Consider the following 23,279-nt stretch of genomic DNA (forward strand, 5'->3'; position numbering starts at 1 on the left):
GTATCAGCCCTTTCCCCACTATGTTTTCTGCTTGCAATCTTCCCCTAAATGTGTTCATCCATCCTTTTAAAGCAATGACTGGCCTCCGACACCTTTGCTGTGCTCCCAAGTCCCTTATTGACCACCAATAGGCAGTATTAAATGGAAAGTTGAAGGATTGGTGCTTCGTGCGGATGTGTCAGGCTCTGTGTCTGCTCATCTGCTCTCCAGGATCACGCAGGGGTTATCTGCTCGGTTGTCAGATCCACTCATATTTTCCTTTTTTCTGGTTCTATTTAGTCAATACCTACTCAGTCTCTGGGAGAAAGCCAATATTAGCCAAGTCAGCCCTTCCTAAGGGAGGGTGGTGTGTGCAGCAAGGTATAGACTTCCTCTAAGCTAAACCTTTTACGCTCATGTTGACGAAGTCATTACACAATGTGTCTATCTTGTCAGATGGAAACACTTTTTTCGCAACAAGGTCAAACCCTTTTGGGACCAGTAGGAGAGTCTATGTAGGGGGAACACAAATGAAATCCACCGATGTGCACTAAGGTAAATAAAACAATTCAAATGTATCTTTTCTATTCCTCAGATAAATCCTTCTTGTGTATGCTAGACTTGGAGTAGTCAATGTGTGTCTCTGTGTGCTTGTTTGGCACGTCTCCTTTTCAGCTGCATGTTTGCCCTCTCTGGGCCTGACTGGTTCTAAGGGGGTTTCCTGGGAGGAAATATGTGGTGTGATCCAGCCAGGTCCTCTCCGGTTTGAACGTTACACAAAAGCTGCAAGACAAATGGGAATCCGATCACAGTTTCCCATGGCAAAAATTTCCTGAACCGCATACAAGCCTGAATCTGGAGAGGCACCAGTGACCTGTAATTTATCTTACAAACATGTCTGTGTTTCTTCTGCAAAAACGATTGTTCTATAGCCGCTAGCAGTTAAGCTGTGTCTTCTTCCTGTGCATTCTTATTAACAACATTCTCCAGTCAAGTGCTTAAACATGAGGATGCATATGAGTGAGAAAGTGCGTGGGCTGTGCTGTCCCTCGCTACATTGAAATGTTAATAACTTTGTCAGCTCTCTGAGATTTTACCCACATGCAGGGATTTTTGTTGTTTTTTCTTCCTGTGAAGGTTAATGCCAAAAGGTCAGGAGGAACACTCTTTGGAAAGTCCTCAGATGTACATGCTCTTCTATCTAAAGCTATTACCTCTTTGTTACTTTTATAGCCGAGCCCATGCAAGATGCCAACACAATGTTCAGGCAGAAATATTAATTTTTTTTTCTCTTTTCTTCCTGCTCATCTGCATTAGAGCTGGCACCAAATCCTCAAATAATTTCATTAATGCCCTTTTTTGCTCTCAAGTCCAAATAGCACAATCAGCTGAGCAGTACTCATTATTTCATCTAGAGTTTAGAAATGGTCTACCATTTGCCACCTAGATAGAGACACACTTATAATCTAAATCTTCTCATTATATTAAAAACACTATCCTGTAATACCATGAACTGAAGGTTACAAGGCAATGAAAAGTATAAAGAAATACCCCCAAAATTAAAGTAAAAGTATTAGTGAGCATGTGTTACAACAAAAAGGTGATCCCTTTTACATTAAAGTACCATGATAGCCCATGCGAAGTTATAGCAGATTTACACACTGCTGAATAGAACACAGGATGAGTGAAATGGCAGGAAATAAAAAACAGAAAGAAAAAGCGATCCCTGAGAGCAATCCCATATGGCTGTGTGGGCGACATCAAACAGGGAAGCAAGCCTCAATGCAGAGGTGCTGTTTGACATAACTTACAAAGTGGAATGAAGATCTGCTCTGGACTTTGTCAGATGTGTCAAGCAAATTTACAACCTCTCGTTCAATGTGAACTGTTGGGCCGATTTATTTACAGTGACACACTGGCAGAAGGTAAAATGCTTTCTGAGGGACCAGTGCATTAGGATTACTATGAAAGTAGAGGAAACGGTATAAAAATTACGAGACACATCAATCAATAATAAATAGAGACACAGAAGATTATTTGCTGGAAGTTAATACATGTTAATACATGGGGCGGCTGTGGCTCAGTGGTAGAGTGGTTGCCTGCCAATTGGAAGGTTGGTGGTTCGATCCCTGCCCCTGCAGTCATTGTCGAAGTGTCCTTGGGCAAGACACTGAACTCCGAGTTGCCCCCGGTGCTGCGCATCGGAGTGTGAATGTGTGTGAATGGTGAATGTTACCTGTAGATGTAAAAGCGCTTTGAGCAGTTGTTAAGACTGGAAAAGCGCTATATAAATACAGCACATTTACATTTACATGTTACAGTATCACTTCTCGGTTATGGAAAACAATATAAAAACAATGTCAGAAGCCAAAGTAGACAGGCACTAATGTAGATGTTGTAGCTGGCTTGTAAATAAAATACAGATCTCATGGAGAGTACCCAAAACTGAGTCTTTGAAAGCAGTGATTAAGATAAAATTGTCTGGTTTTGGTTTCCTCTGGGTTGCTGTAACTGGCAGCAACAGACTGATAGGAGGTTCCTTAAGGTGTTTCCTCTGGAGATGGAAGGCTGATTGGATATTGTACATTTAAGTGGCTCACAAGGTTTGTAGGAGATTCATCAACTCTAGGATTTGTGTTACAACAAAATGAGTGTTAACTCCTGTAGTCTTCACTTGTGTTTTATGAGAAACAGCTGTGTAATAGTAGATCTAGTCACTCAAAGGCCCAGTAATGGGCTGTTTGTTATATTATCATGACACAGTGGTTACCTTTACAGCTGGCATTAACACGCACATCTGGATATCTGCACCCCATTTGTAGTAAATTTGAAATAAAAATTCTACTCCAGCATACACACCAAAACCTGATATATAATTTCCTTAATAAAACATAGATTGCTGAAGGCAGATTTCCTCTGATGATATCTATTACTTTTTGCTACTTCCCTATCTGTGTGTATCCCTTTGAGCTTTCTATGACAACGTCACACTGCCTCCCTCCTGCTTGATTTACACCTAAAAGCAAAACTGTGTTTACTCTACACATATAGGTGCTATTAAATTTCATTTGGATATTCTTGTTATGTTTAGTCGGGTGTTGCATCCAAATTTGTAACTGGCAGCTTCCAGATCCACCTTTATCTCATTTACAGTTGGATTTACGATTTACTTTGCTCTATTTAAAAATAATCTGATTACCCTTTTTGGTGCTGACGCTAGGTGCAACAAGGATAAAAAAAATCCTGTATTGAGGAAGATGATCTAAATCAGGATTAGGGTTTGTATTGGGAGGAATAGGTTTCTAATTAGCCAAGCCCTGTTATGCGAGCAGTTTTGTTATATGCTGAGAGAAGACAAGAGCGTTTTCAAGCTGAATTGCCAACTCGTTATAAAAGACCGTACAAGTCAAAAAGCTATTGGTGTGACGGTACTAATAGGCAAAAAATATATCTCACTGAACTACATGAACCTACATTTGGAAGCGTTGAACACAAAGTTTAATGCAGAGAAAGTCTTCTTAAAATAATCTATGACTAAATCTGTGAAGAAGCCAAATGAAGGCAATACTTTGACATCATCTACAGTCTACTAGACATATCAGTGCAGCGGGGGCAGGCAGAGAAAGGTAATTCTCCACAGTCTCTCCCTGATTTGCATGATTTCTCTCAGAGAGAGTGTAATATATCTATATTAGTGTCAGTGTCCTTATGTATGTTTGCCTTGCTGCACCTCAGGGTAGAGCCACATGCTACTAATGCACAGGCCACTCAGAGGGCCCTTCCAGGCCCTTGACGCTACACAATTCAGTCTGACAGATCATTAGAGAGCTCATATGAGTGGTGTGTTACTGAAAAAGGCAGCACTGTGCTTTTCAAACACCAATCTACAACAACAATAATAAAAGATTCAAAAGACCCCCCCGAAAAAAGAAAATTGCAATAAATTTGCTAGTGGGTCTAATTAGCATGGTTAGTGGAAGAAAACTCTGTGCTCCACTCTTTATTATGAATCAAAATGTTTTGCTCATTGGCAGATCAAATTAAAACATCAAAAATGTCAAAGAAAACAAAAATATATCCAATGACTTCATTGGGATAACTGGAGGCTGATATGAAACAAATAAACAGATTGCAGATATGTTCGGATAGGTTTTTGTCATGTTGGGAGATTCAGGAGGTCGTGCTGAGAGATAGGATGGCCTTTTGAAAAAATAACTACAGCATAGCAAGGTGCTTTTATTTGAAGGAAAAGAGCTGTATAATAAACTGTATGTAAATAGTAGTTCACATATAGCGCTTTTTCTAGTCTCCATTCATACACTGTAGCCGAGGCTACCGTTTAAGGTGCCACCTGCTCATCAGATAAACTTTCACACACATTTACACATCAGAGGGGATCGAACCATCACCCATGCAAAAGTAGCAGAACATGGTTTGTTTAAACACAGCAACCACATTAGCTCAGGATAGAGCTGGGCAATATGGAGAAGATCAAATATCCCAATATTTTTGACCAAATACCTCGATTTCAATATTGTGGTGATTTTGTAGGGTTGACAAATTGCTGCTTTCACAAAATATGTACACAACGAGATTTTTGATAAATAATCATCAGTTATGTTGATATAATTACATGTGGGTAAACACAAAAAATAGAGCAGCTTGAACAGTCTGGTGTGTTACATCATTCTACTGTGATGCAGCTTTTAAAACCAGGAAAAAACAACACTTGTGTCATATCAGGATATTACGTTGTCCAAAATCTAAGATGATATCTAGCCTCATTTCGATATTGATATAGTACCGATATATTGCTCAGGGTGCTGAAGTAGTCTGTGTCGCGCATGAAGGATGGTCACACTGCACAGCTCCACAGACTACTGTGTTTCCTAGCCGTTTACTATCCAAACCCTCTTACAGCTTTCTACAACTATACCAAGGAAGTCTCCAATCAATACAGGATCTGTTTCAGTCGAGCTGTCGCTTAGAAAAATCAATGACCTCCCCATTTCTAGCACTGTTGTCCACACTGTCTCTTGTAAGCTTCCTTAAACCTTACTGGAGCCAAAGCAAGAGCTAATTATCTCCCAGTCTCGTACCTCAGTCACTCGCTATCCACAAGAGATGGGTGGCACATTGTTAATGCGACAATTGTGGAACACAGGGCACATAGTGCTGCTATAATAAATAATGCTAATCCAACATCACTTTATATGTGCATTTAGAGAAAGACTAACAAGGATAAGTAGGAGAAGAAAACACACTGCAAAAAGGCTATGATAAATGAGCAGGCTCACTAAGTGACTAATACCAGGGGATAAGAAAGAACATTTCTTTAATAAACAAGGACATCCACTATTTTCAAAGTAATATATCCAGGCTAGGTACTAACTAATGTTCCTGATAAATATGGACCGTTAAAGATGTGTTGAGGGACTAATTAGATGAGTGGAAGAAGAGTCACTAAGCATGCAGTGATTTCACATGGGACTGAGGAGTAAAGGGGAAGAGCACCCACTCTGTCATGTGGCTGGGACCCAGCCGGCTCAGTCTTAAGGCAATCCTCCCTGCTCCATCAACAGGAAACCACGGGCTAACGTAATCCCTCGGAATCCATAAGTATCAACCAACGGAAAAACCAGTGGCAAAATAATGAAATGTGGTTTGTCTTCCCGTGTCAAACGCCCACCCTTAAAACAGCATCTCAGCTGTAAAGAGGAGCAGGGACTCCTTAAGAAAAACACCAGAGTGGTGTGTTGGGACAGACCAGACCCCAGAAAGCGTGTCTTATCCACACCTCTAACCAGGTCCAGGTGGACACTCTCACTCTTCACTGCCAGATCCTCAGAAGTGGGTCAACTCGGCACCAGAGAGTTAAAAAAAAAAAAAAAAAAACTCTCAAAGAGATACAGAATTTAATACAATCGTTAAAGATGCCGTTAAGCGGGTGCCCGGATAGCTCAGTTGGTAGACTTTGCTGCATGTCGTTCCCCCCCCCCTCTCTCCCCTTTAATATCTTCAGCTGTCCTGTTGAATAAAGGCCTGAAAATGCACCCAAAAATAATTTAAAAAAAGAAAGAAAAGAAAATGCCGTTATGCTTGTGACCATAAAACATAGCAATGCAAACAGTGCTAAAATAGTTACTCCATAAAGCCATCTCTCCAGGTTGAGGGAAAGATGGAGGAATAAAGCCCACACTGACCCTGTGACTTCTGGAAGCGCACTCCTATATTACTATTCTGCATGCCTGTGCTTTGACCTTTTCAAATCCCTCTTTAAAGGTTACGTGTCCCTGTGTCTGTGGGCTGCGCAGGCTCTGCAGGAGCAGCTGTCGGAGTGAGCCCACCACCGCTCTCCACGGAGTGACCTACAAAGCTATTGTATTAAAAGAACCATATTTATTACTACTCTCCACACCACTCTCTTCTACAGTATCTGCTGCATGGAGAACATAACCCTTCTTTTAACTCAAGTGCTCCTCCACTCAGCGCTTTGGAAGGCTTTTTAGGTGCAATTGGTTAGAGGGATCTCTGATCTCGCTTGGCTGCTTTGAGAGGTGAAAATGGTATTCAGGAGCTACTGAAAGTTTAATCAGTCTGTGCTGGGCCGCTGGAAACGCAAGGCTGAGCCAGCACAGGCCAAGACTGGTCATTGATTACAAAAGGACTGTGTCAGTTTTTTGGAACAGTCACTGTTAATTACATCTGCATATTGCAATTTTATCCTTTTAAACCTTGTGTTGTCTTCACTTTCGGGACCCTCTCGTATCCCTCAGGTCAAATTGACCCGTGAGTTATATGGCGTTTTAAAAACAATTCTGAAATTAAATTTTACTTCTCAATTTTTTAAATCTCAATTTCAAACAATTGAGATAACATATACTGTATGTTTAGGGAATGCAATCAGTCTCTACTAGAACACAAATAAAAATGGAATTGCGATTCGTTTTTTGTCATAAGGTCATAATTCATGTTAAAAATCAACTATGTGGGAATTCTTATCTTGGAAAAAACATACATGGTCATATCCAGAGTAGTTTTCTGAATTGAGCCAGGAATAAATGTTTATCACAGAAAATAATGTAAGGCCATTGATTTTCAGGTAGACAAAATGTATTTGTACCATTTTTCTTTTTGTAAAAATTGGTTAAATATTCATTAACATTTATATAGAATGTCTAAAACTGACATCTTCGACCGATCAAATTGAAAATGGTGTAACTTCCTTGTTTCAGAGACACATCTCTTAAAACCTGCAAGCAATGCTGGCAACATGGTTGTTACTCCAGCCAGAAGGAAGGCCTGAGGATGAAGGGTTAACCTGAGGAGAATGGGCTTTTCATCTTTTCAGATTATGTCTGAAGCTGTCAAGATGGCAGGAGATGAGGCCATTTGGAATAACAGGTGCTCTAGAAAAGGCTGTGAAGCAGAGGTAACAATGAATTGTTAATCACACAGACTAGAATTGGGGGTGGCAGTAGCTCAGTCCGTAGGGAGTTGGGATGGGATCCCGGAGGGTCCCTGGTTCAAGTCCACATATGGACAAAAGTATGGTGGTGGACTGGTAGCACTGCCAAGGTGCTCTTGAGCAAGGTACCAAACCCCCAACTGCTCATGGCGCCTTTCCATGGGCAGCCCCCTCAATCTGACATCTCTCAATTTAGTGCATGTATAGGTACTGAGCATGGGTGTGTAATTCAGGCCTGTGTGTAATAACAACAGAGTGTAAATTTTAATTTCCCTTTGCGGGATTAATGAAGTATACATTATTATTATTATTATTATTATTATAGAATGACCTATTCTTACATGTGTAGTAATCATCCCAGGTAGCACCTCTTCTGTCAGCTGTCAGCTCTGAGCCTAATATTCTGGTATACTGTGAACAAATATGGTTTTCTGCTAATTTTGGATTGAGCACCGGTGTCCACATTCTAAATAACATCATTCAATTTATTTTTTTCCAGCTATATTTAACCACAGAAGACACCATATCATATCCGGATGCTCTGATTTAGCAACAAAACAAAAACAATTAGCTGGAAACACTCTTTGAACATGAGTAAAGAAGCCCAAGGCAAACAGCCACAAGTTCCCCATAATGCCTCCAATAATCTAATTAAGATACTTACTGGAACCATGGCAAGCTAATGAGAGGGCTATGACACATTTGTACTCTAAACACTCTGGTGCTTTATCTTTGTGCGCTGGCAAAATGGAATTATTTCCACAAATGCAGCTGAAGTCTGATATCCTTTCTCTCCTGGAATGGTTTTGTTTCGCCTGCCCTATCTCATCTACTCATCTCCGCTCCAATCTTGTTGTTAATTCTTCCAAGACGGGACACAATGCAATTTCAAATTTAATTATTAAAAATTGAGGTTTTCAAGAAAACGTACGAAGGTTTAATAAACAGTGGAACTCCGACGGGCATGAAATGACGGCAGCACGGCTTGTTATCAGGTATTTATAGCTGAGAGTAACAGTGGTGTGCTGTGATATGTCTCTCTCCACGGGGATGTGGCAGAGGCTCTGTTTTGACATACAGTACATCAGGGTCCTACTGTCTTTGCGACCTAAACATACAAAGGCACATGCTGACAATAGTGCACACACAGCGCTAACATGTAGTCCTGGGACTGAATTCATGTGGCGTGCCTGAGCAAGGTTCTTCGCCTTGTTATGTCTGATAGAAGCCTATCTGATTGGGGGGGAGTTGATACAGAGGTGTAAGATGGTTGGGTGGAGTTAAGTGCCGTTAATGGTCCTGACACACTAACCCGATGGCTGACCATTTGCAGAAAAAGTGCCTCGGAACACACTGAGGCGACTGCCGACGACGGCTGATTGGACAAACGCGTCACGTGGCTCTAATTTCTCTGGAAATTCTAAGCCAGACTGTCACGGTGGCTTGTTCAGCATACAATCTCATATTTTACTAAAATAGTTCATCGAAAAGTGTTTCTGAAAACCTCTCTGCTCTGAATCTGAATGTGTCTTCATTTCAGATCGCCAAAGGTCAGTTTAAAGTGCCCATATTATGAAAGAAAAAAAAAAAATCCTTTTTCCAGGATTTGAGGTTTTATTTTAGCGTCTCTTGTGCTTCAACAAGCATAGAAACTTGGAAAAAAAAAATATCCATGCTGAGTAAGATACGGGTTTCTAAATGTCCTCTGCCTTCAGTCTCCGGGTGAGCTGTTCAAAATCTGCACGGCTTTCTACGTCACTTGTCCAGACGAGGTGGCTAACCGTAGCATACCAGCCCGTTCTCAATGGCAAAACACTGCTACAACACAGACTAGTTCACCATAATCTAAAAAAAAACTACTTCCATGTCCCTGTTCTGCAGGTATCCCACAAGTGCGCCTCGTTTAGAAGAAGTCTCCCAGCTAGTCCTGCCTTGTACTGACTAAAGTTGGAGAAAGAGTTATCTTGCTGATGTGATCCTATTCTGGTACAACCTCAAAATATAATTATGAGCCTGAAAATTAGCATAATATGAGCACTTTAAAAGATTTTTGTCAAATTTTGAGAGACTCTAGTCAAGCTCATGCCGCTCCTCTTTTCCAGGTTAGCACTCCACCAATCAGATTGGTCATTTGAGTCTGACTGCCGGCGGTGCCTGCCTTCCGACCGAGCATGTCCGGTCGGCCGCCAGCCCCCCCGACGGACGACGGCACGGAACACATCAAACACACTCGAGTCACCAACCTCGCCAGACTATCAGACGGCCGATTATCGGGTTAGTGCGTCAGGGCCTTAAAAACCGAGGCAGATGGCAGGATGTGAGAATTTCAAATTGAGACTTTGCTTGCTTCTTTGCGGTGCCTTCAGGTCGGCAGGGCCAACAGCCAGCCTTTGCTGTCGCAGCCCATGCTGCGCACACAGGAAGACAGGGGGTCACTCTTTTATCACTAAGACATATTGAAAAAGCAGCTGAGAAAAGATCACAGCAGCATAGGGGGGACCGCAGACCCAAGAGGCATATCTCTTCTGCTTTCACTTACTCAGATAAGCCCTGAGCCTGACAGCACTTTCGTTTTTTTTTCCACTTGCTTCTTTCATTTGATTGAGCTTTAATGGGTTTTTGTGGATAACATCCCTTTTGTTTTTCGCTGTATTTTTTTTTCTAATTAAGATTCAGTATAACACGTTGAAGTCCTCTTGTTTTTGTAGCACCAGTCTACTGAAAAATGAAACAACAGGAGGGTAGCCATCAGGAAGGAATTTAGTCTCTCATTGATCTTTAAAACTACAAACACAACGCCTCGCTTCTTCCTCTGTGCCGCTCAGCAAATCCTTGTTTTCCTTATAATATTTACTTTCAAGTAAAACACCTATGAAACACACAAAGTTGACAAAGACGTGGGTGAGGTGGTATTAGTAAAACTAAAGGGAAAAGGATAAAAATAACCTCTTCCATGTTATATGGGGAGCTGCGTGTGTATCCTGAACATTGTGAGAGTGAGAAAGGAACTCATTTACATCAGAGCTGAAGAAGTATAAATTGTCACTAACTAGAATTATAACACACATTTACATTTTTTTCACTTTTTGAAATGCACTTTCCTCAATGGCATGATATAATTGGCACAGTTTAGTGATCTGTGGCAACTGTATGAATATAAATGACCAAAGCTACCATATTTGCTATACTATATTTCAAATCAGCAGGCACATCTATCTTTCAGCACGCCCCAATTAAATTTGACATTCAGCTTTGAGCAGTCACTGGTGTGTGTTTATGAATATGTATTCCTTTTACGGTGTCAATTAAGAATTGGATAAATGTTCATGATATGCTTTTTGCGAGCTTAAGTATAGTCAAATTATTTCTAATTAGCTGGTTTATATAAGAGGCTCAGATTAAGTGTAAAGAGCTGTGGAAGTCCCATTGGCACAAGGCTACGAGCCCATATGTGACAGTGTATGTTTTGTAGGAATAATAAATCGTCTCACATGCTTTACACTTCAGAGTTGTTCAGCCTTGGCGCTTAGTGGATTTGCTCGCCAACATTCCCAAGGAAAAAAAGTCACACATCTGTAAGACATTTCCAAAGTCGACGGTTGATGTGCTTTGGACAGCATCATTTAAACCTCCCAGGTTACGGCCTGTTATAAAAATGCCCAGCTATCCAGGTGTCAGGAGACATTTACTGGACTCCCAGAGGCTTTGTGAGGAAAAAGAGGATTTGGAAGTTTCACGAAAAGACATGAAAACGTGCATGAAAACCTCTTCACCTAAAACTGCAGGAAAGCTTCCAGAATGAGGATTAGGGTTCAACTTCCATCTGTGTGACGGACAGACAAGTACTTAGCAGACAATTATAATCCGTTAAAAGCTAATGAAAGTACCATCATGCTGTTTCAGCATTAGGTGAGCCATGATTGGGCTGATGCTGGCTATTTCCCCTGATTGGCTGTCTGCTGATCCATTGACATCCTATCTACAGCCCCAGTCCCCACAACAGCCTCAGGCTTAGGGAGTCAGAGTTCAGACCTGGGGTCACATCAATCACACCTCTACTGTGAACCCTTTTTGGGTTAATTTGGTAACTAATTTATCTGAGATGGACTCCTGCCTCGTTTCAGTTTATATGCATCATGGATGTAATGCATGCTTTATTTATCTTTTGAGGAGAGAGCAACTCCAATGTGCCATGGGCCTTCAACGACTTGCTGCAGTGGGAATGAGATCAAAATGGGCAATACTTTTTTATGTTTCTCTAGAATCTGAGAAAAAAGCTCCCTCAATTTGCAGAGCACTGAAAATAAAAGCCAAACTGCCAGTGCCAGTCTGAATTTGAGTATGTGCTGCTGCAGGACAACCTGAAGTGTCACCACTTTCATCTGCTTGGGAGCGAGTACATCAGGGACCTCATTAGGATGGCAGTCTCTCAAACCAAAAAAAACTCAGCTTCCCTGTTATCAAGTCTAGGAAACATCTGCCCGACACCCATCGGTCCAGCACCACCCATGCCCTGCCCAGCAACCCAGGTTACGAGGTTAATTGGTTACAATCTAATCACGATTTAATAAATTAATTTATTAACTTTAGTAGTTTGTTTTGTAATACCCTGTTTTTAGTATGGTTTATGTTAGCAGCTATTAATTGAATAGCTGTCTGTGTAATTCAAAAGATAAAAAAAAAAAAAAAATGCAGTATTTACCAGAAAGTATTATTTCAAGGCACGCAGCTCTAAAATCTTTAGCACAGACATACCGAGGATGCATTGGGAACAAAAATACAAAACACCTCCATAACCATGAATAATGCTGAAAGGTAAACGGAAATAAGGCATCTTATCGCTATTCTCCAGTGAGGGAGGTGAGAGGAGGGCTACAATGAGTCAAAGGTTCAGGATGCATTTAGAACGTGCCAAATGCAAGTTTGTTTTATTATCAGTTTTTCTTCTGAAGCTATATAAACCTATCACAAATGTTATTTCCTTTATCTCTACTGTCTGGATATACATGTGAGCCCAGAGGATAGAAATATTTATTCTCTTATAGAAATGGATAATAGTTTTGTACCCTTGAGCCAATGGGCTTTCAGGAGGAGTACAAAGACACACATTTGAGATGCATCAATATAGATGATAACATGAGCTGGATGCAGTGAATCAGCCTGGGTCTGGTCTTAGTGACCTGTCATATTCAGACACAAGCCAGGGCCTCCAAAGATTATGTTGAGATTCTGGCTCTGCCTCTGTTCTTGGCTCGTAACTGAAACGTTTTTAGTTGTCCTTTAGATCCCGTTTGCATGCCACCAATCACAAACCAGTTCCCTTGAAACATGGCCGTGAGCACAGTCCTTAGAAGTGAATTGTGGGGAAACCTGATGTAAACATGTGCAGCTGGCAGCTCACGTGGTTTTATTCATGCAGTTTAGCTCGCGAGTCTTGTGCTGAGAGGTACAGTATAGATTTCTATGAAAATAACTTTGCCTTAGAATTTTTTTTTTTTAAACTGAGTTTGAAAGTTAACCTCTTGAAAAGTGCATTCTCCATCTGAAAAACATTTAAGGTGCTCTCTGAATGAACCCTTATAAAAGCTTTTTGACAAAATGAAGTGACTGAAATGGTGCAGGGTGTCACTGTATAAAACTCAAATAATTACAACCTATGTTTGCTTTCTGACTGTTGCAGTTAATCCTGTGTGATATACAGTATGTGACAATAAAGACTACTTAAAGACTCTTATTGACATCACACTGAATTTGCCAAGATTCACAAATAGTGCACAGTGCAAACTAAGGCTGCGGCAACAGAAAATAATAAACGCCTTTCTTCATGGAAGCTGAATCCATGGCCTCTCCAGGTCGAAGCAACTTTGCCAATTTAAAAATAACAAATACAGACACAGAGTCTACAGGGACCCAAAGCCTTTACTGTAAACTGCAACAGCCATAGCAGGGGGGATCACAGCGTTGAGAGATACTTCCAAATAAGATATGAGACACGGGTTCTCCTGGGTGTTGCTCGTAACCTTTCAATTATATATATCCTGATAACATCTCGACTTTTACTGTCACCTATGATGTTGATAAATGTCACATAAACGGCAAAGTACATAATGGCTGCAGTCGCTAAGACTCTGCTAAACAACAGACAGGATGAGATGGTGACAGAGCACACGTCAACTGAAGCACTGCTACATGCATTTTTACAATCCACAGTTTAAATCCATATATTTTTAATTATCACATCACTGTTTCTCTGACTATAAATTATTCATTGGGAAAATGCTATCTAATTGACACTAGTTTGACTCCTCCAAAGCCTGTTTACCATCCGATTCCAGTCTGGTATAGTCAGTGCAAAGATGCATTCTAATGACTTTAGAATCCATCCACTTTATGCTTTTGAAATTTCATAAATCTTTTTAGTTACAATTTTTGTAAGGATTTTGAAGGTGGCTAAATGTTGCAATACTAAATGACTGCTTAGCAGATGAACTGTGGTGGAAAATTACTACTATTACTAAAGAATTATAACTGTAGTTACAGAGCGAGAATGTAAAGGAGTAACAAAGAAAGGGCTTGCTGATAACTTCAAAAATGTCAACAAATAACAGAAACACTGCACTGGACTGGAAAGCCTTCTGTTCAAGGAAAAAATAATAAACTTTGCTAACATATGTTCACGCACAGTCAGACAACTCATAAATGCACACCCACACAAGGTAAGTCACGTTTTGCATGAAAATGTGAACAATGATGACTATCGCAGTGGCTTAGCTAAATCCACATTTGTACAGGCCGTTAATGTTTCCCTACTATAAACATGTTAAATTCAATAAAAGCTTGATACTGTTTTAATAAAAGGAAAGGCTTGCGGCTTAAATAACTTTGTTTTTCTTCCACAGAGCCCCCCATATCACATTTCTCAATTTCAGGCTTGTTCTAATATCCCCCATCCCCTGCAGGAACACTTGTATGTTTCAGTCAATGCTCAGTAGGCTGCATGGGTTAACTCCTCTAACTCTTACCACATGTGCACTGACTGGGGCTGCACTGCACGCCTCTGAAAAAAACACAGCCACGCTTATCTCCCCATTCAATTCTCTGAATTTATACTAAATAAAAGATCAATCCCAAAAGTATTACTGACATGCTTTATGACGAGCTTGACACAACACACTTGCACGACTTTAAAGCAAAATCAAACTCAATTTAGATGAAGTATTGATAAGGATTGAGTTGGGTGGGGTGGGGAGAGAAAAAAAAAGAGGTGACACATATACAGAGGGCATCAAAAAGTATCGCAGTAGATGATTAAGGAGAGATGTTTTTTATCTTCTGACACAAAGGTCTTCTGCGCTGCTTGACTGCCAGACAGAAAAATATGCATATGAATTCTTTATGGAGAAATGTTTTTATCTATCTGGGTGTATCCACAAAGTCACTGCTATACCTTACTATTATTATTTATCATAAATCATAAATTGGAGTGAAATTTAGGAGTCATGTTCTGAAAAATATTTAGCAAATTTATACTTTGTTCTAATTCAGCCACATTTCCTCTCATAGAATATTACTGAAGCTACCTAAATGATCATTCACCCACTAAAACAATGAGGAAGGAGTGTAATTACAACTGCTCACAGCTCCAGCCTTATTGTTTTACATGGTATACTGCACAAAAACAGAGAGGAAACATTTATTACGCAGTACAAACACTGTGTGGATTGGCTTGAACATACAAAGATGCACTAATTCTGAAATGGGCCATGAAATACACAGAACTGTAGATTATTGGCGGTCACAGAGAGGAGCTAATCAGCTCGCAAAATGAATGATGATGAGAGAGCTGAAGAGAGGACTCCCTCCAGCTCTGCCCATTATCCGGCGACATGCAGAGAGGCTACCTGGTGTGAACACACAGACTTCATGCCTGTGCAGTGGCCAGTGGCTCACGCTGGGCGTCCCGCGCGCATCAGATAATTGGTAGAGCACTGCCATGTGAAGCGGTATGCCAAAGGGATGGCGTGCAGAGAAAAACACACAACTTCAGCAGATGGTTTGTCTGATGAACAAACAGCATGCGGACAAAAACGGAGAGGGAGAAAGAATCGAGTGTCCTGAAAATATAGGAAAGCACAGAGTCAGAGAGAGAATGAGCAAACGTGAATTTATGTGTGTGCGTCTGTATGTTTGCACGCATCTTGACTGACATACAACGGAAGTAGAAAGATCTAAGGCTGACTGGCAGCAGGCCCGTTCATTATCACACAACATTGGTTTCCATCAGTATTTCCTAACAATCCCAGGTGTCAGAAAATCAAAAGGCAGTCGAGCAGACATGCAGCAAAGAGAAAATCAAATATGTCACAGTAATAACAAAACACCATATATTGGGCTTTTGACAACACAATAAACAAGCACACTGAGAAAAAACAGAATGCAGACACCACTACAATATCAAAAAAAGGACATCATTACAGCCCTTCAGTCGCTTTATTTCACAGTATGGGTCAGAAAAAACAAGCTCACAGAGCTGAATCAATTTGGCAGGGTTAATGACTGTTTCTCTCTTCTAAACACCGGCTGTGGGGCAGCTGGGCCTCAGAGACCCCCAGGTGACAGTTAGACTTTCTGTCATATCCGCCCAGTCACACTACATTTCTTCACCTCACTTCCCCACCATGATGCCATGGCACTTCTTCCCCTGACACCAGCACTCAACCCCAGCGCCTTGGCTCCTCACCTGCAGGCCTCACGGAACCTCAGCATGCTTAAATCAAAACAGGTTCATTGTTTACGCCTACATCAACATGTGGATGGAGAGACAATCAGGCTCAGGTAAAAAAAAAAAAAACATTCACAAACAACTCAAAAACGTTCACATGCCTACAGTACAAATGCACATGATATGTTTTTCCTATTATAAAAATATACACTTGGACATTTTAATCTGCATACTACATATATTTTGTATGAATGTTTTTGTATATATTTACTGCTGTTGTACTTGTTTTTATTGCACGTTATTCTTGTAGCATATCTACAGTAATTAAGTATGCCATTCCTGCATTTCACCAGCCTGGCTCTGCCCTCCAACATACTTCCTCTCAATTTTCATTTTCCTTTGGTACCATGTCTGGGTTTGCGGTATATTCTTGGGTTTTTTCCAGTCAAATTTGTACCGGTTTGATCAGCGAACAGTAGGAGTGGCTGAGAACGATGACGTTGAGGTTGTGCGCTAGTTTGAGTTGTGGTTCCGTAATGGCGGCGGAGAAAGATGCGAGCGAAGCCATTCGGTCCGTTGAGGCAACGCTGCCGAATATCCAGAAGTTAAAGCCAGAGCAAGAACAATCTTTGCTGAGTGCTGTTGGTAGCCATGATGTTGTGGCCCTTCTCCTCACGGTGTTGGGTAAAAGTTTGATTTTCCAGCTTGCTCCATTAGTGGGGAAGGAGTTGGCAAGGGTGAATGCAGGCGATGCTAAGCCAACATCACAAACAAACGTTAGTGATTGGTAATGGCAGATCCAGAGTGGCTCTGGGCAGATCCACTCGTTTTAAACCTCAACAGAGTACCTGCCTTCAAGGAAGTTAACACTTGTCAATGGAGAATGGCCAGACTCTCTGTACAAATGAAATGTGTGAGAGTTGGGTAGAATCAGGCTAGCATTTTACTGCACATACTGAAGATATCAATATGTGAAAAAGCAATTTCAAGCCATCACAGTTCAGTATTTAAATATTCTTACTGATTTCAATGTAGTGCATAACATGCAATCATGTTTTTAATTGGCTGACATGCAGAAAATATGTTTGAGATGTCTTGATTTTAATTTAACTTTAATCTTAATAATTTTTTAAATGTTCACCTGCCAACATGTCGTAAGAATTATGGCCATAGCTGCAAGGAAATAAGGATGTTGTATTCACAATTTGTTTTCAAATTCACACCACACTTCTAAAAACAAATAATTATGGCCTTTCAACTTAAAATTTGTATGTCTATATGACGTTGGGGGAACAAAGTGTAAGTGGGTTAGTGTGTGAATCAACTCCACGTGTGAGTGTTACCACACTTTGGAAAAGCTGCTGATTTAGTGCAAAAGACCATCTGTGCCTCTTCCCCTGACCTTCATGGGACTGTGACAGCGAGCAATTCCCTCTCTGTAGGCTCTCTTTTTATATACTGTGTGTGTATGTGTGTGTGTGTGTGCAGTATATGAAAGACAGGATCAAAACACTGTTTTGTGAGGCTCTGAATGTACACAATTTGAATCCTTTCATTGTACATTGCTTAATGTACAACATGGCTGGGATCTGGACTGGACTCCACTTTGCACAAAAAAGGCCAAATACAACAGCCACCACAAATAAATTGACTATATTAAGAAAATTATTGTTGATGATTATTGAACATGTCCAAAAAGGGCTCTTCAGAGTGTGTTTCTCTCCACGAGGAAATGGTCTAGTGTCCCCTCACAGTGAAGGTGACCTCCTGATTTACTCCTTTTTGCCACGGTCACAGCACTTTGTCAATACAGCATTCGCCATTTAGGCACACATCAACACTCAAGGACAGTCCACACAAGCCTTTGCTGGTTAGCCTGAACAAAATCCAAAGAAATAACCTTCCCTGCTGTCGCAGATTTACAACCCTCTGACGGAGCTGCCCGACAGAGGACGACAACAACACGGCAAAAAAGGGATGAATCATCCCCACCTTTTCCTCCTAAACTTTAAATCGGTGACGTGTAATGGAAGCATTGTAATTTCAAAGAGCTGGAGCTAGGAGAAATCAGCCTCATGTCTCAGAATCTTCTTTACAAATTGGTATTGAATAACTGCCGTTTTATTCATTCAGTCTGAGTTATCGACCTGATATTAAACTGAGATCGGCACTGCAGGAGAGGATGAACATGAGACATCAGTAGGCAAGTTGCCCCACTTGTCTACCACATGCTCCTCAGAGCTTGTCCTGCATGAGGAGCCTCTTTCTCATCTCTCCTTCTATTTTTGAGGGTGAGGGCAGTGCCACTATTATGGGTTTTCTACGGGACGGCGGTCAGACTGGTTCCCAGCTGGGTTGCTGCTGCTGCTGAAGGGGCTGTCATCACTGCCATGTCGCCTTGGGCAACTCAGCAGGACCGAGTTGCTAGTCCCTTGATCGCTGTGGTAAAAGCTCATCTGTAACTGTGGAGGGGCCAAAGAGGCTACTCATGACTAATCGCTAACATGGAACTATGCCAGAGAAGATGGGTTCAACTCTATTACAAGCCAGTAGAAAGAAAAAGGATATTTAAACATCTGTGGCTCATAGCCTGTATTCCCTTTTTTACAGTGTGTCACAGCATGGCTTGTTTGTCCAAACAGTCAGTGTCTACTGCTAAATAATGCTGTAATCGGTTAAGGCAGCAACAATGTTACAAAGATTTGTCCATCATTTAAATCGAAACCCCTATAATCTTTCTGTTAGGACTGAAAAAAACCTTAAAAATACAGATTAACAGAGCTTTGTTCCCACAAGAATATTAGCTTTCAAATGACTACAATTGTTTGCTCGTAAATGTCTTACCTATGGAGGGTTGGAGAATTACTGCTCTGGGTCATCTCCGAAATAGTTACTGAAATACTGTTACATAAACGTTCTCAGTTATAAGCTCATACTCTTCATTGGTTCTCACATTTTTATGCTTTATGTAACTAGAAAAAAGTTCAAACAAAGTCCAAACAAAGCCCATATGTTATGTTTTTTTGCAGTCAGTATTTAATAGTTGAAGTTTAGATTATGAAAACAGTTACATTGTTTTGAAACATTAAGATTTACTGTCTTTAGAGATTCCTTTTCCTCCATAAGTACATATATAACAACTCTTCCTTGGAAAGGCTCCAAATTCAAGTCTAAAATGATCCGATTCTGATCTCTGATGCCGCCTCCAATGACATTTTCTGGTAAAGGTTAATTCAGCAAACCCGTACATTTGACCATGATATCCTAATGCATTGGCTTTGCCTAGGTTTCACTTAAAAATAGTGTCCTTCTAAAATGTCATCAAGAATCAAAGCGTTTCAGGGAATTTCTTTTGGCAGGTATGATTCATGTCAATCCAGATGGCAAGGGGAAAACAACTGTCAGCTACAGCAGATGAGACTCACATACTTTAGATCAGACTTTCTACAGCTATACAGATGTTGTCTGTCACTCTAGCTCTGATATTGCCATGATTAAGCAGTGTTGGGATTCTGATACAGTTATCAGCAGTAATGCTGGAAGCTGGTTGAACAGACTCTGCAGCTCAGGGAAGAATGTACCATGTGATGGAGAGGCTCGGCTCCCAAGGCAAAGCCATTACAGTAACGTTCTGTGCCACGACACAGAAAGTGGCAGAGAGGATCACAACAACAGTGCAAAATGTATAGCTTTGGTCAAGTCCCACTGAGCGAAAGGCAAACTTTGGTTATAAAACAACATGCATGGAAAAAGCATTTACTGTGATGAAGGCAGGAGATGATATTTTAAATTGCATTTGTCACTCTTGACATTCAACTCAATGATTGACTTTTATTCGCATTTCATTTTGCCCAATTTTCCCATTAAAGAAAGTAAAGGTGGATTGAAAAATCAGGCTGGCTTTTTAGTCTACAGGTGTAAAAGGCCACATTGTGAAGAGACATGTCTACTGGCATGCTCTGTATATATTTACAGTATATGGACAAGTGACTGATAAACCTGTGACTGAGAATAATCTCACCAACGCACGTACTGTACAACAGATGCAGTAGTGCGTGCTGAATGCCATTCTTAACACACACCATGCTCAGCAGGGACACATAATAAAGGGTTTCTAATTATGTCTGCTTAAGACAGGGTTTGTTTATATCTGCATTATTACAGCCTGAGCAAATAACCTTTATATTTGTTATTTCCCATTATTTTCTGTTACAATTCCCAATTCCATTTTGAATATTTCCAAAGGTTTGGAGTCCATGAAGTGTGAAAAGCTTATAGCAAACAGTTGGTTTGGTGAGAGATTTGTGTAGTCTGTATAGGTCTATCTTGAAACCCAGTGTGTTCTAGGTACACTAACAGCATTCGGGTGGCATTTTTCTGTACCCTGGACTGGAGAAAGTATGAGGAACAGTAAAGGACAAGAAAAGAGCAGGCCTGCAGCTCCTGCTGTCATGGTAGCCATCCTCTCTTTATCTCAGTCTCACCGGTGTCCTGAACAATTTAATCCATCCAGCTCCTTGTGGCTTGTTAGAGTGACATTCGATTAGTGGCCCAATTAGAAACAGCATCGCTTCAAGGCCTTTTTTTTTACCCCCTTGTGCCAGGGTGAGAGATCAAGATGTAGTCTAAGGTTAGTCCAAGGCCAGTAAATAGGTAAAAAGTAAACATACCAGGCTAATAAAGTAGTTATTTCTACATATCCGTGCACACAAACAAGCTCAATACTCTCAGACACGACAATGGTCAGCTATTAATGTTCCGTCTACATACACAAGAGACTCATGGATTTTTCAAACAAACAAACGCTAGTTCAGAAGAATGAACTACAAATAGATAAATGAGTCATTATCAGCTGTTGGTAAGTCCTCGGAGAGTCTATTCACAAATGCTTTTGCTAAAACAGAAGAAAAGCTGATGCCACACTATTGATGAAAGAGATGTTTGCCTTAACCCATTTCGTCTGGTAGTTGCATAGATTTTCTTCACAGAGGGGTTAATGCTTATGTGGGCTGCCTTTTAACAATGCAATTAGCAGAGCAAAGGTAGCAACACATCACTTTCATTTGCGTTAATTGATTTTTAGTTCTTGTAATTATGACAATCAAATGTGAGTCACATCAAGGAGGGCATTTTGCCCTGGCTCGAGTTTTAATTGAGTCATGCTCAGTGGGTGGGCCTCATAGTGGAAAAAAGACCAACCCAAGATCTCTCTCACATGTACACACACATAGAGACACAAACACACACTCTTAATGGTTCAGTTTCTCACCAAATTTGCAAGGATGTGATTTGGCATATGTTCCTGCTATGACCAGGCGTGTGACCAGGTGGAGCAGAAGATGTGGTGAACAGCTAGATACGCAGAAGGTTGAGGCAGCACCTTCTGTCACAAACTCGGATCTGATCAGCCGCAGGGTCACCGCTGACTCCTGGGTCAAACTGATGAGATGCTGGGATTGGTTAATCACACAGCTGTCATACTAATGCAGTGGTGCTAATGCAGACTGGTTGATGCAAACACAGAGCCTTCCCTTTGCCTTTTTTAATTTTGAAGAAATGAAACAATTGCCCTCTGCAGTTAGTTTCACTTCTAATATATTAAATATACCACAACTGAGCAGGTGGAAATCACTTTTTACGATGGGGAAAATAGAAATGAAAGCAGCGCTGAGGGCCACGAGTATTTTCCTCCATCCAGCAATTCAGTAACACAGTGAAGAACCTGTAGGAAGCAGAAGAATTGATCTTTTCCATCCACTGGCAACAGTAGCTGTCTCTAACTGTCTACCAGAGCGGAGTTGGCCTGGGTGGAGGCTCTGCATAGGAAGCCCCTTGTGTGATGTGGGAGAGCACATTGGGTCCTAGTGGAACGACAGGAGCTAACACACAGTTATGCAGCATGTTCTAACTAATGCAAATCATGTCAGGCCTCACACAACTCTACCTAACAAGACTCTGGCGGTTTCACACAGCATCATCTGTAACAGTGACAAATCCCAGCGTGATGCAAATTAAAACAGTGTATGAGATTATTTTCACTTTAGTGTACCACCTCTACTGAATTATGATATTATAAATTTAGCTTGATAAAAAAAAACAGCTCCGAGCTATACTGATAGATGCTTGGTAAGATGCCTTTTTTAATAGGATTGTTGGTCTAAAAGCAAACATTACCACACATTTTCTGACACTCCATCACACATAAGTGACATCCAGATTTGAATTTACAAACACAGACACACACTCGCATGCATTTACAGCAGAGATGGGAAGTAACAAAGTACAAATACTTTGTTACTGTACTCAAGTAGATTTTTCAGATATTTTTTACTTTACTATTTATTTTTTTGGCGACTTTTTACTTTTACTCCTTACATTTTAACACGAATATCAATACTTTCTACTCCTTACATTTTACAAAAGGTCGCCTATCAGGTGTGATTGTGAGTGCATGTCGGAGAATAGCGCGGACACGCGCCTTACACCGCGAGCTGGCGCGCATGGCCTACGGAGAAAAAAAGTGAGAGAAAATAAAAATAAAAAACTAACTGTCCGGAGGATAATCACTTGAGATCGTGTGCGTCTTTGAGAACTGTAAGTCATATAACTGATGTTGTCAGTTCATTTAAGCCTGTTGTTGTATTGTTCTATAGTTCTTACAAAGTTAAAAGTTAGCTTATTTGTGTTCTTTACCTGTTACCCAGGTTACACCTGGCTGTTGATTTAATATAATGGCAATTGTTGAACGTCCTTGCTCATTAAGATAATGTAATTAATAGTGGGTTTATTGTTATTTACTAGCATATATGATTCCTATGCATTGTGTATGGTAGCCTATACAATGTTGTTTGTTTCTTTTATTACCACACACAGAGCCATAGCAGAGCTACCCACGCCCATGTTTATACTGATGCTTGACTGTAATGAAGCATCAACAGAGAGAAGTTGTCTCCGTTGGTGTTTTAACAGACACAACTGGGGCCAAGTTGGAAACCAGAATCAGCTTTAAACACAGTCCTTATCTAGTCCTCACTAAATTTCAAATTATTTCATTAGAGTTAGTTATTATTTCTGCTTCATCAATACCAAATTGAATCTAATTGGATGGGA

General features: G+C 40.7%; 1 protein-coding gene and 1 long non-coding RNA gene across 7 annotated transcripts in view; both read right to left on the bottom strand.

The window, feature by feature from the left end:
* The window catches only part of macrod2 (mono-ADP ribosylhydrolase 2), a 473,980-nt gene that overhangs the window by 44,685 nt on the left and 406,016 nt on the right, over positions 1-23,279 (bottom strand). The window lies entirely within an intron of this gene.
* LOC116704855 (uncharacterized) overlaps positions 16,350-23,279 on the bottom strand; it is a 20,881-nt gene continuing 13,951 nt past the window's right edge. The window contains exon 3 of the long non-coding RNA XR_004335794.1: positions 16,350-16,361. This is a non-coding gene — a long non-coding RNA (uncharacterized LOC116704855). The remainder of the gene's footprint in view (positions 16,362-23,279) is intronic.

Source organism: Etheostoma spectabile, chromosome 17 (genome assembly GCF_008692095.1).
Source record: "Etheostoma spectabile isolate EspeVRDwgs_2016 chromosome 17, UIUC_Espe_1.0, whole genome shotgun sequence".
NCBI classification, from domain to species: domain Eukaryota; kingdom Metazoa; phylum Chordata; class Actinopteri; order Perciformes; family Percidae; genus Etheostoma; species Etheostoma spectabile.